At 41.6% G+C, this 17,824-nt stretch overlaps 1 long non-coding RNA gene across 1 annotated transcript; it reads left to right on the top strand.

Annotated features, from left to right (window-relative positions):
- The first annotated feature begins 7,130 nt into the window (after positions 1-7,130).
- LOC145720827 (uncharacterized) lies at positions 7,131-9,622 on the top strand. The gene is made up of 2 exons (XR_014144035.1): positions 7,131-7,230; positions 8,318-9,622. It is a non-coding gene; the product is annotated as an uncharacterized LOC145720827 (long non-coding RNA).
- The last annotated feature ends 8,202 nt before the right edge of the window (positions 9,623-17,824 follow it).

Consider the following 17,824-nt stretch of genomic DNA (forward strand, 5'->3'; position numbering starts at 1 on the left):
TTGTTGGCACTCATCCCAACACAGGGCCCATCCTCAAGACCTAATGACCTCCTAAGGGACCCACCTCCCAATACTGCCAATAGGGGGTTTAGGCTTCAACACATGAACTTTTTGTGGGACAATTTCAGTCCATGGCACAGAGTGATGGATCCAGTCTAGCTTGATGGTGGGGGTGGTTTGGGCAATTCTGGGGTGTGGGACTGAATCTTTGGAAAGGAACATCTGTAACCCCAATGCCAGAAGGCAGAGATTCCAAAAAAAAAAAAGCAAAAGAGGACAGTAACCCAGGATGACGGAATTCTCTGCAAGTTCAGGGACTTTGAACTCAGCTGACTTGATCTGGGTGGGTGGCAGGTTAATCAAGTTAGCACATGGAAATAGCATTTGTACCCGATGGCATAGGAATCAGTTATATTTTGGTTACTCTTCATTCTCAAGCCTAACTGTCCTATGTCTAATTCTCTTGCAATCTGTTAGCACTTTTCCAGGAAACCAGTTAGTAACACAAAACATCAGATTGAGAAAGGAAGGGTTTTTCCAGTCATCATTTACTTTCCTTGATACAGCATTTTGGAAGATAAGAGACGTCTCTTCTATATCCTATGTGAAAAATGCTGGAAAATTTGGTCAGAAAAACGGAAGTATTAAGATTTATATTGTTTTTATCTGAAAGAAAGTTGCAAGAACAACAAAAAGATAAAGCCTAAAACCAACTTCCATCTCTCTCTGGTGATGTCACTTTGAAATATTTAAGATTCAAAGGTCTGTTTGTAATTATAGTGGCTGCTTGATGGAAAGCCAATGAGAGGACATTAAGGGCTGCTGGTGGATGTGAGGGACCACATGCCTTGCTTCGAATTCAGCGCCAATACAGCCTTCCCTGGTTCTCAGCGACTGTGAGGCAGCTGGGGTGCCCACTTCTTCAATCTCAAAGGTTGAATAAATCACTGTGCTACCCAAGCGACCGTGCAGCTTTTCATCAGCCACACCTGCACAGGATGTAGGTCGTGACCATTCAAGAGCTAATCTATTAATTAGAACAGGAAATTGTTCTGGAGCGCCCAAGGGCGGTTCTTAGAACAGCTTCTGAGAACTCTCTGTAATTCTGAAGGAATAGTTCTTTCTTTGCAAATTTGAGCCATCTTTAGGATGTGAGATGCCATGCCCAAGATTTTATTGGCATATTTAAGTCTGCATTGTCCATGTGAGTAAGGGACAGACGAAGCAAGGTAGGGAGAGACAGGTAGGGGGTGATGTGACTAGGCTCATGCAGGGGACCACGTAACCAGGCTCACAGAAATCCCAGATGTGGAGAAATGTTATAGACACAAGATATTAGCCAGAGAGAAGGGAACATAACAAATCCACCTTATTTGTTCTAAATATAGATGAGATATTTTCATGATATTTACAAATCTACCTTGTTTGTTGTGTTATAGACAAGATATTTACCAAGTTCCCTGGTCAGTTTTCTATAAAAGACCTGCCATAAAAGTCCCCAATGGCAACCCGTTCGGGAGCTCTCTCTCTCTAAAGAGCCTTCCTTTCTGTTCTTACCTTCCCTTAGTCAACATTCACTTCCCTTTCCCCTATTGTCCGCAAGATTCCTTCTTGGAGTTGGTGAGACAAGAACCCGCAACACAGGGATGGCTTGCAACTTCAAATATTATAAATAATATGGCTGATGGTGCACTGGTCTGTATGTTCTAACACAGAACTGAGTGTTCCTGGTGATGGCGCCAATGTAACCTGACTCCTACCTCTCATATATTCTGACTGAAAATCCTGTCACTTTTCCCTTTAAAATCTCTCCCAATAGGGGGTGAAATCGGTGAGGGAGATGAACCATGAGATTACGGACTCTGAGAAACAAACTGAGGGCGCTAGAGGGGACAGGGGTGGGGGGGATGGGTTAGCCCGGTGATGGGTATTGAGGAGGGCATGTTCTGCATGGAGCACTGGGTGTTATATGCAAACAATGAATCATGGAACACTACATCTAAAACTAATGATGTAATGTATGGGGATTAACCTAACATAATAAAATAAAAAAACATAAGCTATAGGATTCCACTTAAATAAATTTAAAGACCAAAAAATAAAAAAAATAAAAATAAAATTTCCCCCAAATGCTATCACTGCCATTACTCCCACAAATCCCACCCTAATCTGAGCCCCCATCACACATTGTTTGGACTGACTCAGTAGACTCCAAAGTGACCAACCTCTATCACTCGCCATCTTTTTCCTCTGTTTTTTTTTGTTGTTCTTTTTTTTTTTATTTTTATTTTTTAAAGATTTTATTTATTTGACAGAGAGGCACAGCGAGAGAGAGGGAACACAAGCAGGGGGAGTGGGAGAGGGAGAAGCAGGCTTCCCGTGGAGCAGGGAGCCCGATGCGGGGCTCGATCCCAGCACCCTGGGATCATGACCTGAGCCGAAGGCAGACGCTTAACGACTGAGCCACCCAGGTGCCCCTTTGTTGTTGTTCTTAAATAGCACCCCTATGTGAGATACCTATTGGTTTGTGTCTGTTTCTTTTTTCTTTTTTTTTATAAAGATTTTATTTATTTATTTGAGAGAGAGAATGAGAGAGAGCACGAGAGGGAAGAGGGCAGAGGGAGAAGCAGACCCCCTGCTGAGCAGGGAGCCCGATGTGGGACTCGATCCCGGGACTCCAGGATCATGACCCGAGCCGAAGGCAGTCGCTTAACCGACTGAGCCACCCAGGCGCCCAGTTTGTGTCTGTTTCTTTACTGGAAGGTAAGCTTCTGTTCATTGTTGTCTCTACTGCCTATGATCATGCCTGTCACGAAGGATGCATGTGATAAACACGGTGTTGAACTAAAAGTACCTGTGTTGTATGTATCAAACTCATAGACATGTTTGGATTTATTCCTGCTGCCTTATTTGCATTTGTCTTACTATGCTTTTGAGTTGCTTTAACTGGGTTAACTGGTATTTTTTTGTTTTCCACTTTTCCTTTCTGTGAAATGTACATATCTTAAATGTAAACTTGTAATGCTTACCCTTAAATGCTTAACATTGCCTAGAAATAATCTAAAAGTAATAAACTTTGCCTGGAGTTAGTTTTCTCTTCTATCCTCCACACTCCCAACAAAAAGGTAAGAGCTTTATTGCCCTTTGAGTTCCACTACCTACTCACAATCTCACTTGTCTCCGTGAAATCCCACGCCGCACGGGATGTCTTCCTTAAAATTTAAATATTTAATACTTATTTTAATGTAACAATTTTACCACTGTGATTGTAACTTGTTCCTTTATAAATCTCCCCTCTTCATCCTGAACCTCCTTTCTCCCTATCCTCATAATTTTCATCATGATGCTTCCAAGAAGGGTGACTGAATAGTAAACTTCAGGAAAGCTTATGTCTGTTAAGTGTCTTTATGTTAAAGCAGATGTCAGGAAACTTTTCTTTTTAAATATAAGCTCTATGCCTAACGTGGGACTTGAACTCAGGACCCCGAGAACAAGAGTCACATGCTTTACTGACTGAGCCAGCCAGGTGCCCCTAGGAAACTTCTTTAATGGTACAAATAATAAGTATTTTAGGCTTGCAGGCCACACGGTCTCAGTTATAGCCACTCAACTCTGCCATTGTAGTGCAAGCAGCCACAGACTACGTATGTAAAGGCAACAGATAAGTGAATGGGCATGCTGTGTTCCAAGAAGTTTTTATTTATAAAAACAGACGGCTGGCCCACTGGCCATACTTTGCTGACCTCTGTTTTAAAGGATAGTTTGTCTGGGTATAGATTTTTAGGCTCAAAGTTATTCTTTAGATACTGAAGATAATTACTTCAGGGTCTTTATATGTTCACTGCTGTTGCCACGAAACCTGACATCAACCCGATTCTTCTTCCTTTGCAGGTAACCGGTTTATACCTCTCTAGAAGGTTTAAGGGTGTTCCTTTTATTTCAGTGAAGTTTCTCCATGGGTTTTCAATAGCCAACTCCCCAAAATGTCTACTGAAAGTAACTTTGATAAAGCCACGCTGAGTTTATTAAACCTACTGTAGGAAGGGAGACCATCACCTTGAGAGGCTCTTAGTGGTGTCTCAGAAGGGGAAAGTCAGGGGGAAGAAATTTACAGGGTTCTGGAGTCAGGGCTCATGTGATTTAAGGAAGGTCTTTCAAGGCAGGGAACTGATTAGGATTGGGCAAAATTCCTAATGAATAGTTTAGTTTGGTGGACACAGTGAAGCTCAAAGCAAATATTGATATATAAACTGTTGTTGATAAATGAGCTGTTTGCTCAGGTGTAAACACTCTTGTTCAGAGAGGAAAACTGTTTGCCCAGATGCACATACCCTTTGCCCAGACAAATTGGTTTTCAGGAGTTTCCTGAGGTAAACAGCAAGTATTTATTGATTTACAGCCTTATCTTTCTGGGGAAGGATTTCCTGGAACACATAAGCCATGTTTAAACAGGTGGTCTTTGTTCTTGATCCCAATAGCTAAGCTATGAGGACAAGACTGTTCTCTAATATCAACTGTGTCTGAATAATTTTTTTTAAAAAAATGATCCTACTGGGTATGAGTTCTTCCAGAGACCTCACGTTTTACTTTAGTTCTGTAAATTTCTAATCAGTTATTTCTTTACATTTTAATTTTCTCTAGGCTCTTTTGTAATTCCTTTTTGTAATGGATGCTGGAATTAGATTTATTCTATGAAGTCTCTTAATTTTGTGTCTTTTGAGCAAATTCTACGGCTTCATTTTCCAATTGATTTGCTCCTCAGCTGTGCCCATTCTGCTTCTCAATGCATCATATTAAGTTTTCAATTTCAACAAGTATAATTTTAATGCCCAACAGCTTTTATTAGTTCTAGCTATTCTTTTGATTACATTATTTCTTTAAACCTTTGATATAGTTACATGTTTTTAAAAAAAAAACCTCCTATGATTGCACTATTCAATCTACTTCTTTAGTTGTACGTTTTCCTTTTTCCATTCATCTTTCCGCTCCCTTCTATGTTATGGTGTTGGCTCTCCTCAAACATTGATTCTTGCTTAGGTACCTTAATGTTAAGATTCCGTGTTACAGATTTGCTGTAACAATTTATGCAGACTGGTTGAAGGGGTGTAGGAACAGCCATTCAGGCTTGTACTCACTGTTTTCAGTTAGCGTGGCAGAAGCTTCTGTGATGTGTCAGGATAGGCTCTCTCACAGCTGGTCCTTAAGGCATACCAAGACCCTGCCCTCTGTTTCTTGCTCCTGGAGTTCCTGTGCCCACTGCTTGGTGGAAGGTGAGAACGTGCACCATGACTGCCTGCTGCCAAGCCTGGGGAAGAGGTGGGATGCTCGGGGGCTGCCCTCCTGTTCTCACCTTGGTGGCTCTCAGCTGCCGCCTCCTCCTGGATTCCCTCCCAGTTGGTCTGGTGTACCCTTGAGGCTTTTAGCAGAATTCTTCCACCGTCATCCTGGGCTGCAGTTTTTCCTCTTTATTCTTGCCTACTTCGTAATTTCAAGATATTCTTTACAGTTTCTGATTGACCCAGAGTTTTCTTCCTTTCCTCCCACCCTCTCCCATGCAACCATTTTCTTCCTTTCCATCTTTGGGATGTAATCTGCAGAAGAGCGATAGGGTTCCAGAAAAGTCTACTTTTAAGGAAAGGAAGCACAAAAGCTTTCCTGGAACTGGCAAAGAAAAATCCAGCAAATAAAATACATAGCTCCCATTCTTATGCATTTCCATTACTATTGTCTCATAACCTGCCACACAATTCAGGAGTATAAAATAACCCTTCCAATATATTCACAGATTCTGTAAAGCAGGAATTTGGACAGGAGAAATGGAGCTGACTTGTCCTTGCTCCATGACGTCTAGATCCTCAGCTGGGAAGACTGGAAGCTACAGGGTAACCCAAGGGTAGGGGCTAGAATCATCTGGTAGCATCTTCAGTTACATGTTTGGTGTTTGGTGCTGGCCGTCAGCTGGGTTCTCAGGTAGGTTCTTAGCTCAAACACCTATATGTGTCCTTCCCACAGCATCTCTCCACACAGGCTAGTTTGGGCTTCCTCAAGCATTGTGGCTGAGTTCTGGGCACCAGCTTCCCAAGGCAGGTGTGTGTGGCATTGTTAAGCCTTGGAAGTCACAAAGAGTCACTTCCACTTACTATATTGGTGAAGCCTTCAAAGTTCCACCCAGATTCATGGGGAGAGGGCAGAGACCCTCCCACTATGGGAGGAGCGTCTAGGTCACATTGTAAGAAGAGCACATTGGACAGGACCTGTTGTGGTGGCAATGTTTGGAAAACACAGTCTGGCCGAGGGTACCTTTTTTTAGTTTTTATAGTTTATTAATGTAATTTAGATTAGCTTTTATTTGTTTATTTTCTTTTTTAAAATTATTATTATGTTCAGGTAGCCCATATATAGCATATCATTAGTTTCTGATGTAGGTTTATATACTACACTGGGTATTATACACAACTGATGAATTTTTGAATCCTACATCAGAGGACACACTTTGGTCACAACAATTCATATGCCTTCCACATGTAGGATATATTCTTTCCCTTCTGCAAGAACCCTCATACCAGCTCTTCCACAGCATTATCAAGGGGTGGCTTGAGTAGGAGAGATTTTGCCTACTATGTAAGTCATAAACTTCCTCCTGAAACCTGCCCAAAACAAACAGGCTGTCTAAGTAAAAATGGTAAGCATCTTGCAGATATTAGAAATATTAGAAATGTCTTCAGGACCTTAGAAAAAAAACAAAGCTACCTAAATATACAATCTGATCAAAACCAGGGTGCTTATTATATGTCTTTTACCATAATTAAAAAAAAAATATGTGCTCCATTTCAAAATGAAAGGGGGCGGGCATCCCACGGTTACATCATGTTTGGAAAAGCTAGGTATTATAGTTGTTTTGTTTTTAGATTTACAGTACACAAGTCTTAAGTAAAATGCCCCATTTCTTCTGTATAAAACCATTTTCTAGAATTACCTCAGCAAGGAGAACACAGTTTTGAATGTAAGCGAAGAAGATAATCTCTAGAGTCCATTGTAGTTCTAAGTCCTATGATTGTTTTCTGAGTCTGAAAAGAGTAAACCCCAGACGGTATTAATTCTGACATTTATTTGCTGCCTTTTCCTGAACTCAGGGATTCTTTCTGCCACAGATGTGTCTGGATCATGACAGATGGGAAAGAATCTTCTTCAGTGACCAGAATCTGTGCCAACAGACCTTGGGATCCCCAAGTAAGCTGCATTTATTTCCTTGGGCTCCCTGAGTCATGGGTAGAAGGAGGCCCCTCAAAATATTTGAGGGTTGTTTGAGTGCAAATATTTTGTGTGTGACTAGTTTTCAGTTGTTTTCTTTATTAGTAATACTAACGTGGATCAAAATCCAGGAGAATATATTCCCAAAAACTGTTCAAATTCTCTGTAGAATGTTATTGTATTTGTTGTTATTTTATTTGAATGTTTTATGGGCTAGAGCATTTTTACAAGGGATTTTTTTTCTTTGTAGCTATGTTATTATAACAAATCTGATTTGTGATAATCTGATACAAACCTTCTTTAGTCAAATTGTACATAAGCAGTTGATCCTAGATTTCCTTCAAAAGGTTAATTATAATCTTTTAAAAAATAAATAAAATGTGTAATGATTCTTCCTGGATTCATTACACATTTTATTTTTTATTTTTTTTATTTATTTATTTTTAAAGATTTTATTTATTCATTTGAGAGACAATGAGAGAGAGAGCATGAGAGGGGGGAAGGTCAGAGGGAGAAGCAGACTCCCTGCCGAGCAGGGAGCCCGATGCGGGACTCGATCCCGGGACTCCAGGATCATGACCTGAGCTGAAGGCAGTCGCTTAACCATCTGAGCCACCCAGGCGCCCCACATTTTATTTTTTAAAGATTATATTTATTTATTTGAGAGAGAGAGTGCAGAGCCAGAGAGCAATCGAGCGAGAGAGAGAGAGAGAGAGCATGAGCAGGGGGAGGGGCAGAGGGAGAGGCAGACTCCCCACTGAGCAGGGAGCCTGGTGTGGGGCTCCATCCTAGGACCCTGGTATCACGCCTCAGCCGAAGGCAGACGCTTAACTGACGGAGCCACCCGGGTGCCCCTACACATTTTATTTTAAAACAATACTTCAAGGAGCTCAATACAAGTAAAAAATTCCAGAGCAATGATTATATTCAGACGACACTTGAACCAAAATAAGTATTTGTACCACTTGATTCCTAGCATTGAATTGGCCTAGTAGGAAACCAAGGAAATTATTTGATAGTGTAATGATACCTGACCTTCTTTTTCTTTACCTATTTCCCATCACAGGGTCCAAAAAGGGGGCTTCTGCTATCTCAGCCTCCTTGCAACTGATCGTGTTTGACCTAACTGAGAAAACAGGAAAGCACTTGAGGACATGTCACTTACAGCATGGCTATTGCTGCTTCCTCCTTTCGATGTGAGGGTATGAGTGGGGCTGTGGCAGCCACCTTGCCAGCCATAAGGAGAAGGCCAGAACCTCAGAGTGGTTGATCCAGTGCCCTGGATGGACTGGCTTTGGAACCACCTGCACTGAGACTTCTCACTGTGTGTGATAACTAAACGCCTCTGTTATTTCAACAAATTCAATTCAGCAAAGTTTACTAAAGCATGTCTAGTATGTTGGGAGCTGTTCTAGGTACTTTAACAGATCTCAATGAACAAAGATCCTTTACCTCCTGAAGCTAAATCTAGCCCTTCTTAGCCAGATACTATTACCTGTAGTTTAAAGCATTCCCTACTAACGTTGGTGTTGTAATGTAAGATTCTGTGGGTTGGGTGCAGTGTGTGCTGAAGCTGGCTCCTACCAGCTTATAAGAACTTATGGCTAAATTCAGAAATTTTGAAGACCAACTGTTAAACACAGCCATTATTGAAAATTAAATTGTATACATTTATAATTAAATCAGTTATATTAAAAAAACAAACTCATCACTTCCTGTTTACCATCTAACCTTTTGAGGTTTTAACATCTACTGTATTTATATGATATGAATAGTATATAATGGTGTGCTACTGTGTATCTCTCCCCAGGTTCACATTCAATGTCACTTTGGTAGCTTGAAGTCTGCAATGGTGGGAGTATTTATGACATGGGAGTTGACAACTGCTATAAGTTAGGGCTTGATTTATTGGTTTAATGACTGTCTAGACAGAAGAAGGGATGGAGGAAATATTAACAATGCAGATTAAACTTTAAGATTGTCACATCTGTAGCCATTACACTGTGAACAGCACAAAAATTTGAGGAAATATTCTTCCTGCATTAGAAAATTATCTGATTCAACAAGGAAGTCAATAATGTCCACGATGATCAAGTAAAAGTTTGAATATCTTCATTGTTTCACCTTACTTGTTAATGTAAATAAAAACATCAACCGATATTCTTGTTAAAACTACATTTGCTTATCAGTTGCAACCATGGGTTGACGTAGACACAAGAGTTTGGCAAAAGATCAAGGGAAGTGTTCTGTGAGAATCAACTGACTAAAATTTACAAGGAAGAATATTGTATACTTTATCACTTGCAAACTGTGTGATATATGTCCTTTAAAACATAAATTTTTAAAATGGCAATAAATTTTTGTACAAATACATTTATGTGTTTTTTGGAGAGACCACTGCTTGAGTGGGATCAAGGGGGAAATAGGGTAAGGAAATGAATAAGAACAAGGGGAATTGCCTGGCCACCCAATCCAAACCATTATGTAGGATTGCTTTGGAATCCCTGTTCTTAGAAGCCCACATATGAAGCCAGACTTTGAATCTAGCATTGTGAGCAACTGTGCAACCGATCAGAAAAGTTAATCTCATCCTACTGGTTACTAAACCCACATAGTCCCTCATCAGAAGAACTATAGAAACTATGGACCAGATGCTTTTGATATAACATGTGTGATTTGGACTATAAAACTGTCCTGAGTATATGACCATAGTCATTGAAAGTTGGGAACATGCTACTAAGAGATCGTTCTGGCACCCAGTGTGTAATGTGTCTTCCTAACATACCCCACTATGTGCTGTTGTGGCCTATGCCCCATCGAACAACTAGCATGTTGAGAACATAAGGTAAAGCAGAGCACACAATGAAAACACATACAAACACGAAAAGGTGTTATGAGACTTCCTTGGTCAGATTCTCCTTTATGAACCAAGGACTTCACCCACACATTCTATACATGTGATTATTTTTTCCCCTTGGGGGAAAAAAGCTGGAATGAACAAATTCTAATTCTTATTATTTTTAACAATTTATTTATTTATTATTTTAGAGAGAGGGAGAGCATAAGCAGGAGGGGCAGAGGGAGAAAGAGAGAATCTCAAGCAGACTCCTTGCTGAGACTGGAGCCCCATGCAGGGCTTGGGCTTAAGACCCTGAGATCATAACCTGAGGTGAAACCAAGAGTTGGTCGCTCAACTGACTGCACCACCCAGGCGCCCCCAAAATTCTAATTATTAAACAAGTTACCAGGTGGGTCTTCTGTATGCCCTTCTTCAAAGGAGAAATACTCAGCAAGGGAAGAACATGCAATATTTGCAAAATCCCTTAGATAAATTTCTTCTTTACCTAACAAGTTTGGTGACTGCTGGTCAATGGAGCCACTGGAGAAAAACTGCCCGTTAAAACTGATCAAATGAGTTAAAAGAGCGATGACTGGATTCACCATGGCCCAGATTACCAGCATGGGAGTAAAAAAGGGTAAGACACTTTCTCTTTGTGAAGCAGCTGGCTGAGAGTGCCATGGATTTGGGCTGGGACTTGCCTACAAAAGCTTCTTTGCCCATTACCAAGAAGAGTCCAGGCCTATTTGGATATTTGAAAAAAAAAGAAAAGAAAAGAAAAATTCATCTCACCAGCAGAGGGCTGAAAACCAGTGTGGATAATTTGTGCATGCTGTTATCATTGTCTTAGATTGAGAAATTTTTTTTAAAAGGACAATAATCATTGTTTTCACTATCTTGGTGTATTGAAACTGTTATCTAATAACCTCTTGCCCCATCCCCTCAATTTTTATTTAAAAAAAAAAATCCTCTGTCTCTATTATAATTACCATGAATGTAGCATATTGACTGAACTTGAGTTCCTGTCTGTTATTATATATCTACTTAATTGATATGTGCATGAGAAATTAAAATATTATTCCTTTATGTTGACATTAGAAAACCTTACTTCAAAAAGTAATTGTAGCTTATACTAACAATACCAAGAGGATTCTCATCAGTGAATGTGTAAAATTGAGCTGTGATGGAGAGATTGACTTGATTACATAGCTCTTTTACTTACCACTGGAGACAGGAGAGTGTTTAATACATCGCACAACTGCATTCAGGACCCATTCTTTTGTTAAAGCTTTTGGTAGGCAAAGCCAAAGAGATGCAATCTCCCTTGATTTTAGCAAGACTTAAAATAAGAAGTTAGGAAGTACGGAAAGAAAAAAAAAAACCGTTGTGAAGACAGACAATGCTACCTTCTAAATGGTAAGCATTCACCCCTTGGAGATGAGCTCAGCTCACTCAGAAATCTCAATGGATTCAATGCTGCTTGCTTACTGTGCCCTTATACCCCATTTCTACCTTTATGGGGAAAGAAATCACAGTGGATGGAAGGATGAGTTGGCTAGATCCAGGTCTATACTTTCCTTCCGCTACTTAACTGTGTAACCTTGGGCAAGCCCCTTGATCCCTCTGAGCCTCTGTTTCCTCATCTGTATAGTGGGGATAATAAGAGCTACTGCATAGGTTATTTTGTTTATCACATGAGAAAATGCTGTCATGGCCTGAGACTCAGATGTTGAGCCAGACTCAAAGTTGGGTAAGAAATGACACTTGCCTTTAAGTAAGTTATAGTCTAGCAGGCATTTGAAAACTGATTTACTATGATTCAGGCATAATATAGTGATTTCTTGCCTGCTGCTGTTGGATATTATTGCATTATTCTAGTGAGAGATAGTATGATTGGAACTCCATAGGGAAAAGTGGGAAAATGTCCTTTGGGACAGTGTGAGTGTGCTTACACCTAATCAAATAAAACATTTCAAGATTTAAAACCTAGTAATAACCTTCCTCTCTCCTATTCTATCCCTACCTTCACCTCTATAAAAGATAAAACCACACAGTCAACATCAAAACTCACAGTGGTTACTACCCAATTGAAAAAAAATGGGCAAAGAATTTAAATAGATGTTTGTTATGGGTTGAATTGTGTCCCCTCCTTCCCAAATTAATATGTTGACATGCTAACCCCTAGTATCTCAAAATGTGACAGTATTTAGATAAGGTCTTTGAAGAAGTAATTAAGATTAAATGAGGTCACCGGGGTAGGCCTTAATACAGTAGGACAGGTGTCCTCATAAAGGAGATTAGGACACAGATAGGCACAGAAAAAAGACCGAATGAAGGCACAGGGAGAAGACACCCTCTAAAAACTATGGAGAGAGACCTACCTCAAAAGAAACCAAATCTGCCAACACTTTGACCTCAGACTTCCAGCTTTCAGAACTGTGAGAACATAAATTTCTGTTGTTTAAGCCAGCCACCTAGTCTGTGGTACTATGTTATGGCGGTCCTAGCAAACTACTACATTTCTCCAAAGAAGATCTACAAATAGCCAATAAGCACATGAAAGGATGCTGAATATTACTAGTCAACAGGGCATTGCAAGTCAAAACCATGAAACGCCACTTCACACCTACTATAGTGGCTGTAATTAAAAAACAAACAACTCCAAACAGAAGATAAGAAGTGTATTGGAACCCTTACACATTGCCGGTGGGACTGTAAAATGGTGTAGCTGTGGAAAACAGTTTGGTGGGTCCTCAAAAAGCTAAATTAACATATGAGCCAGCAATTCCACTTTCAGGTATGTATACCAAAGAACTGAAAAGAAACTCAAATAGATACTTGGGGGCCAGTGTTCATAGCAGCATTATTCATAAGAGCCAAAAGGTGAGAACAACTGAAGTATCCATCAACAAATGAATGGATAAACAAAATGTAGTGTACACATATTATGGAATATTATTCAGCCATAAAAAGGAATTAAATTTGAACACACACTACAATATGGATGAACCTTCAAGATTCTATGCTGAGTCAAATAAGCCAAACACAAAAGGATAAATATTGTATGATTCCACTCACATGAAATATCTAGAATAGGCAAATTCAGAGGGACAGAAAATTGGTTAGAGTTTACCTGGGCCTGGGGGGTAGGGGAAGAGGGAAGGATGGGGAGTTATTGCTTTATGAACAGAGAGTTTATATTTGGGGTGATGAAGAGTTCTGGAGATGGATGTTGGTGATGGTTGCACAGTGTGAATGTACTTAATGGCCCAAAACTGTGCACTTAAAAATGGTTAAAACAGGAGTGCCTGGGTGGCTCAGTCCATTAAGCATCTGCCTTTGGCTCAGGTCATGATCTCGGGGTCCTGGGATCGAGACCTGTATCGGACTCCCTGCTCAGCGGGGAGTCTGCTTCTTCCTCTCCCTCTAACTACCACTCTGTTTGTGCTCTTTGTCAAATAAATAAATAAAATCTTTTTAAAAAAATTGTTAAAACAGCAAATTTTATGTTATACATATTTTACGATAATAAAAATGATCCTACCTAAAATGGTTAAAATGAAAGATTTTATGTTATATATATTTCACAACTTCAAAAAAATGAATAATGTGGGACACCTGGGTGGCTCAGTCGGTTAACCGTCTGCCTTCTGCTAAGGTCATGATCCCAGGACCTTGGGATCAAGTCCTGCATCGGACTCCCTGCTCAGCGGGGAGCCTGCTTCTCCCTCTGCCTCTGCCTTGCCGCTCTGGCCTGCTTGTGCGCTCTCTCTCTCTCTGACAGATGAATGAATAAAATCTTTAAAAAAATGAATAATGTAATATAGCCAAACCTATCTAATTCGATACACTTTTAAGTGGGTGAGTTATATGGTATTTGAATTGGCTGTTAACAAAACCCTCCAAAAACCCATAGTGGTCGAGAAAGGGAAGGCAAGGAGAACAGGTGAAAATGAGGAGCCTCTGGGATTTTCCTCGATTTTCTTCTGCCCTCTAACCCACCTCGGAGGCTCTAGGACCAGGTGGCGAGTGGAGACTACAGGCTTTCCTCTGTTGCAGTCCTTCTGTCCTGGGTCTGAACAATTTCAAGATTAGGCAACACCGTCCAGGCGCTGCTTCCTGGGCTGAGCAGCCCTCTGCCCCAGCGGAGATGGGCTCAACCCGTGTGTCTCCACCAGCCTCCCACAGGGTCAGGTGGAACCTGCTGTCTGCCCCCGCCCCCACACGCACTCCCTGAGGCTCTCTAAACGTGGACTGAACATCAATAAGGAGCCCAGCGTTGGGGGCTCTACGCGGGATTGTTATTTACTGTTATGTAGGCTGATTTTGCGTATGTCCACGCCCCCAGGGCTGTAGGACAGTATTCGCTTTCGGGGTCTGACTGAAAGGTAGTTTTTCACGATCATAAAAACAAGTTGAAATCATCTCCTGTGATCCAGCCTGCTGCTACCAGCTGCATTCTCTGCTTTTGCATTATGCATGATTCTTGACTGCTCATACTGGAGGAAAAGATACACAATTCCATTAGTGCTTCTCAGCGTTATGCTAAGCATTTCCAGGCTACTGCTGCTAATTAATGCTAATTTGGAACTGCTTACATATTTATGTCGTTAGCACATGCATCACGAAGGTGGCACAATGGTCCTCTTATTTAGGACCCATCAAGCCAGTTGAAGCTGATTGGAAAGCTAGAAAGAGATGGCTTTGCAATGGATGGCTTTGGCAATGTTGCTCCGGTTATTAAACAGGAGTCAGCGGTGTAGGTGACTTTCTCTCTGGGGCTGCTGGTGCACACACAGATGTGCTCTGGCTGTTTGGTACTCTCCCTCTTCCCTGCTCCTCCTGCCACACTTCCGCATTTGATAACCAGGGTGGGTCTGGTACCTGCGTTCAATCGTCCATGACCTGTCCACCCGTTCAGGTTACAAGCTCTACCCTGAATCACACACATCGTGCACGTAACAGCAGCAAACAGTGATCTCCCTCCTCCTTTTGCCGTTCTAACCTCCCTTCCTTTTTGTCTCCAATCTACTTTCTGCTCTCTTCTCTCCATCTTCTTAATTGTCCTCATTTTTCAAAGTCAAAGACTAGAAGTGAGGGCCAGGGAGAGTGAAAGAAGCAAGGCAGAAAAGCCAGTAGAAGGGAGGGTTGCTGGGCTTGTCACTGCTGGGGGTCAGTGGGATCAGTCTCCTTAGCCCTTGTGAGCCGCTATAGCAGAACTGTGCACTCAAGGATTGTCTCGGAGGAGCATCTGTCCTGTGGCTCCCACCCTGGGCTGTCCTGAGGATAGTAACTGCTCCTGTAACTCCCAAGCTCTGCACATAAATGGACAGAGTGGGCTCCTTCCCAGTTCTCTGAGAGGTACGGGGTGAAGGGAAGGTCCCTGGGCAGACACTAGATGGAGTGAAAGCTCGATCTAGTTGGGGCTGCTGTCTACACATGCAGCAGGAGTCCAAGGTGAGGTGGGCACAAGAGGCACCTGCTGTCATCTGCTAAACAAGAAGAAGCTCCATCTCAGCTATCCCAGTGAGCCTGGACCACCCGAGGATGTCTGGGTGGCTAGATTGGAATTGGTGCCTCATTCTGTCCCCTTTTCTCATTTCCTACCCCGAGCTTCTCCCTTCACTGTTAAACACAATCATAGCCCTTCAGTCATCCATTTGAGCATCTGTTAGTGCTGGAGCAGGCTTCGCTGGTGCTGGGGGAAAAGGCAAATCAAGGAAGGGACTATGTTTGTCTTAGAACCAAGACATGAAGACATGGTCCCTGAAACAGACTGCAGTGGGAGACAGGTCCACCAGGTAAAAAGGCTCACACACTTATCTCAGGTATTTACCCCCTCCCCTCCCTCTCCCCTTTTCTCTCCCTCTCCTGAGGACACAGTGAGAGGGCAGCCATCTGCAAGCCAGGAAGAGGGCTCTCACCAGGAACCTAACTGGCTGGCACCTTGACTGGGACCTACCAGCCTCCGAACTATGAGAAATTATTGTCTGCTTTGAAGCCCTCCAGTCTATGGTGTTCTGTTATGGCAGCTGGAGCTGACTGAGATACCTTACAGATCCGCATGAGGGGGTGGGACCCAGGGACCTGAATGTTTGAAGTTCCCCAGGTGATTCCAGTGCAGGTCATAAACCTGCCTTGGTAAATACAGACAGTTCAGTCCTTTCATTTGACAGCCGAGAAGATTGGCCCAGAGAAATGATGCCATTTGCTCAAATCTCCTGCCACCGGGACCGCCTCCCCATGGTCCTGCTTCAAGCCATTTCCCACAGAACGGTCAGAATGATGTGTAAAGACCTAAACTACAGCAAGACAGTCCTTTTGTCAAAACGCATTAAGGGTTTGCCATTATTGTACCTAGGATGAAATCTAAAACTTAAACAGTACGAATAATTCTTATATGCTTTTTGCCCAGCTTCCCCAAATGACAACGTTTTACAAAAGTGCAGTCCAACTGTCAAATTCAGAAATTTAACAGTGATGCAATAGTCTTCTCCAATATGCAAACCTTGACTGAATGTCACCAACTGTCCCATAATGTCATTTTTTGGAACTGGAATCACACGTTTAGTTGTCTTTTCTCTTCAAGTCTCCTTTCATCTGGAAGAGTCCCTCAAGCTTTCTATGTCTTTCAAGACCTTGACATTTTTGAAAATTATGGGCCACTTGTTTTGTAAAATGCCCCTCATCTTGAGTTTGATTATTTTTTTCATGATTAAGTCAGGTTATGCAGTTATGGGCAACAATACCAGAGAAATGATGTTACGTCCTTCCCAGTGCATCCTATCAGGCGGCATATGATGATTATCACATGCCATTACACCTGTTAACTTTGATTAGTTGTTTAACGTGGTATCTATCAGGTTTTTTCACTGTAAAGCTACTATTTTCAAAATACAAACCTGGTACCACGATGGAAAGACCTGGTATGATCTGGCCTCTATTTACATCTAGTTTCTATCTCCTTCCACTGTTCCTTTCTTTCAGTTCCTCAAATACACAATCTCTTTCCTACCTCCTGGCCTTTGTTCAAGCTGTGCCCTCTTCCAGGACCTCCCTTTCCACTCCCTTTGCCTGCTAGCTCCTTCTTAAAATTTAGGCCTTAGCCTTTTGGGGCCCCACAATTTAATCTAGGTCCTCCCCTGAGTCTTTCTTGAAGTCTTTTGCATTGTTTCTTAAAACGTTTATCTACATTTTTAAATTATGTATAATCTGTACAATGTCTTTCTCCCGGGCTAGACTTCAGGCTACTTGAGGGGAGGCACCTTGTCACTTTTGTTTGCTATTATGTATCTAGAACCTAGCACAGTCAGTGCCTGCCATACAATAGTCACTCAACGATTATTTTTATGGAAATGTGCATACTACAATTTTTAGATCCACTTCTAAACTTTAGTGAATATGCTCTATGCAAAAATTTGGATTTTGCAGGAATTGCAGGAATTTGGTTTAATCACCCCAACTTTTACAGCAGTTATGAATTGGTCTGTATTCTTTCTTAGGTCTTTTCAAGCTTATTGCTCTTAACACAGTAATGTCAAGGACTGGGTAGATTGGGGTGGGTAGCAAGGTGCAGGTATTTCCTAATTATGAAAGCAAGAAAATCACCCAAATATGAAACAAAGATTATCTTCTACCCAGTCTCCTGCCCCCCTCCCACACATAGGCACCCACATGGCGCACAAATATACACACTTTCTCACACACAGCTGCCACAAAGATAGCAATCATGGT

Source organism: Leptonychotes weddellii, chromosome 3 (assembly GCF_054177405.1).
Source record: "Leptonychotes weddellii isolate Sample4059 chromosome 3, ASM5417740v2, whole genome shotgun sequence".
In the NCBI taxonomy this organism is placed as follows: Eukaryota; Metazoa; Chordata; class Mammalia; order Carnivora; family Phocidae; genus Leptonychotes; species Leptonychotes weddellii.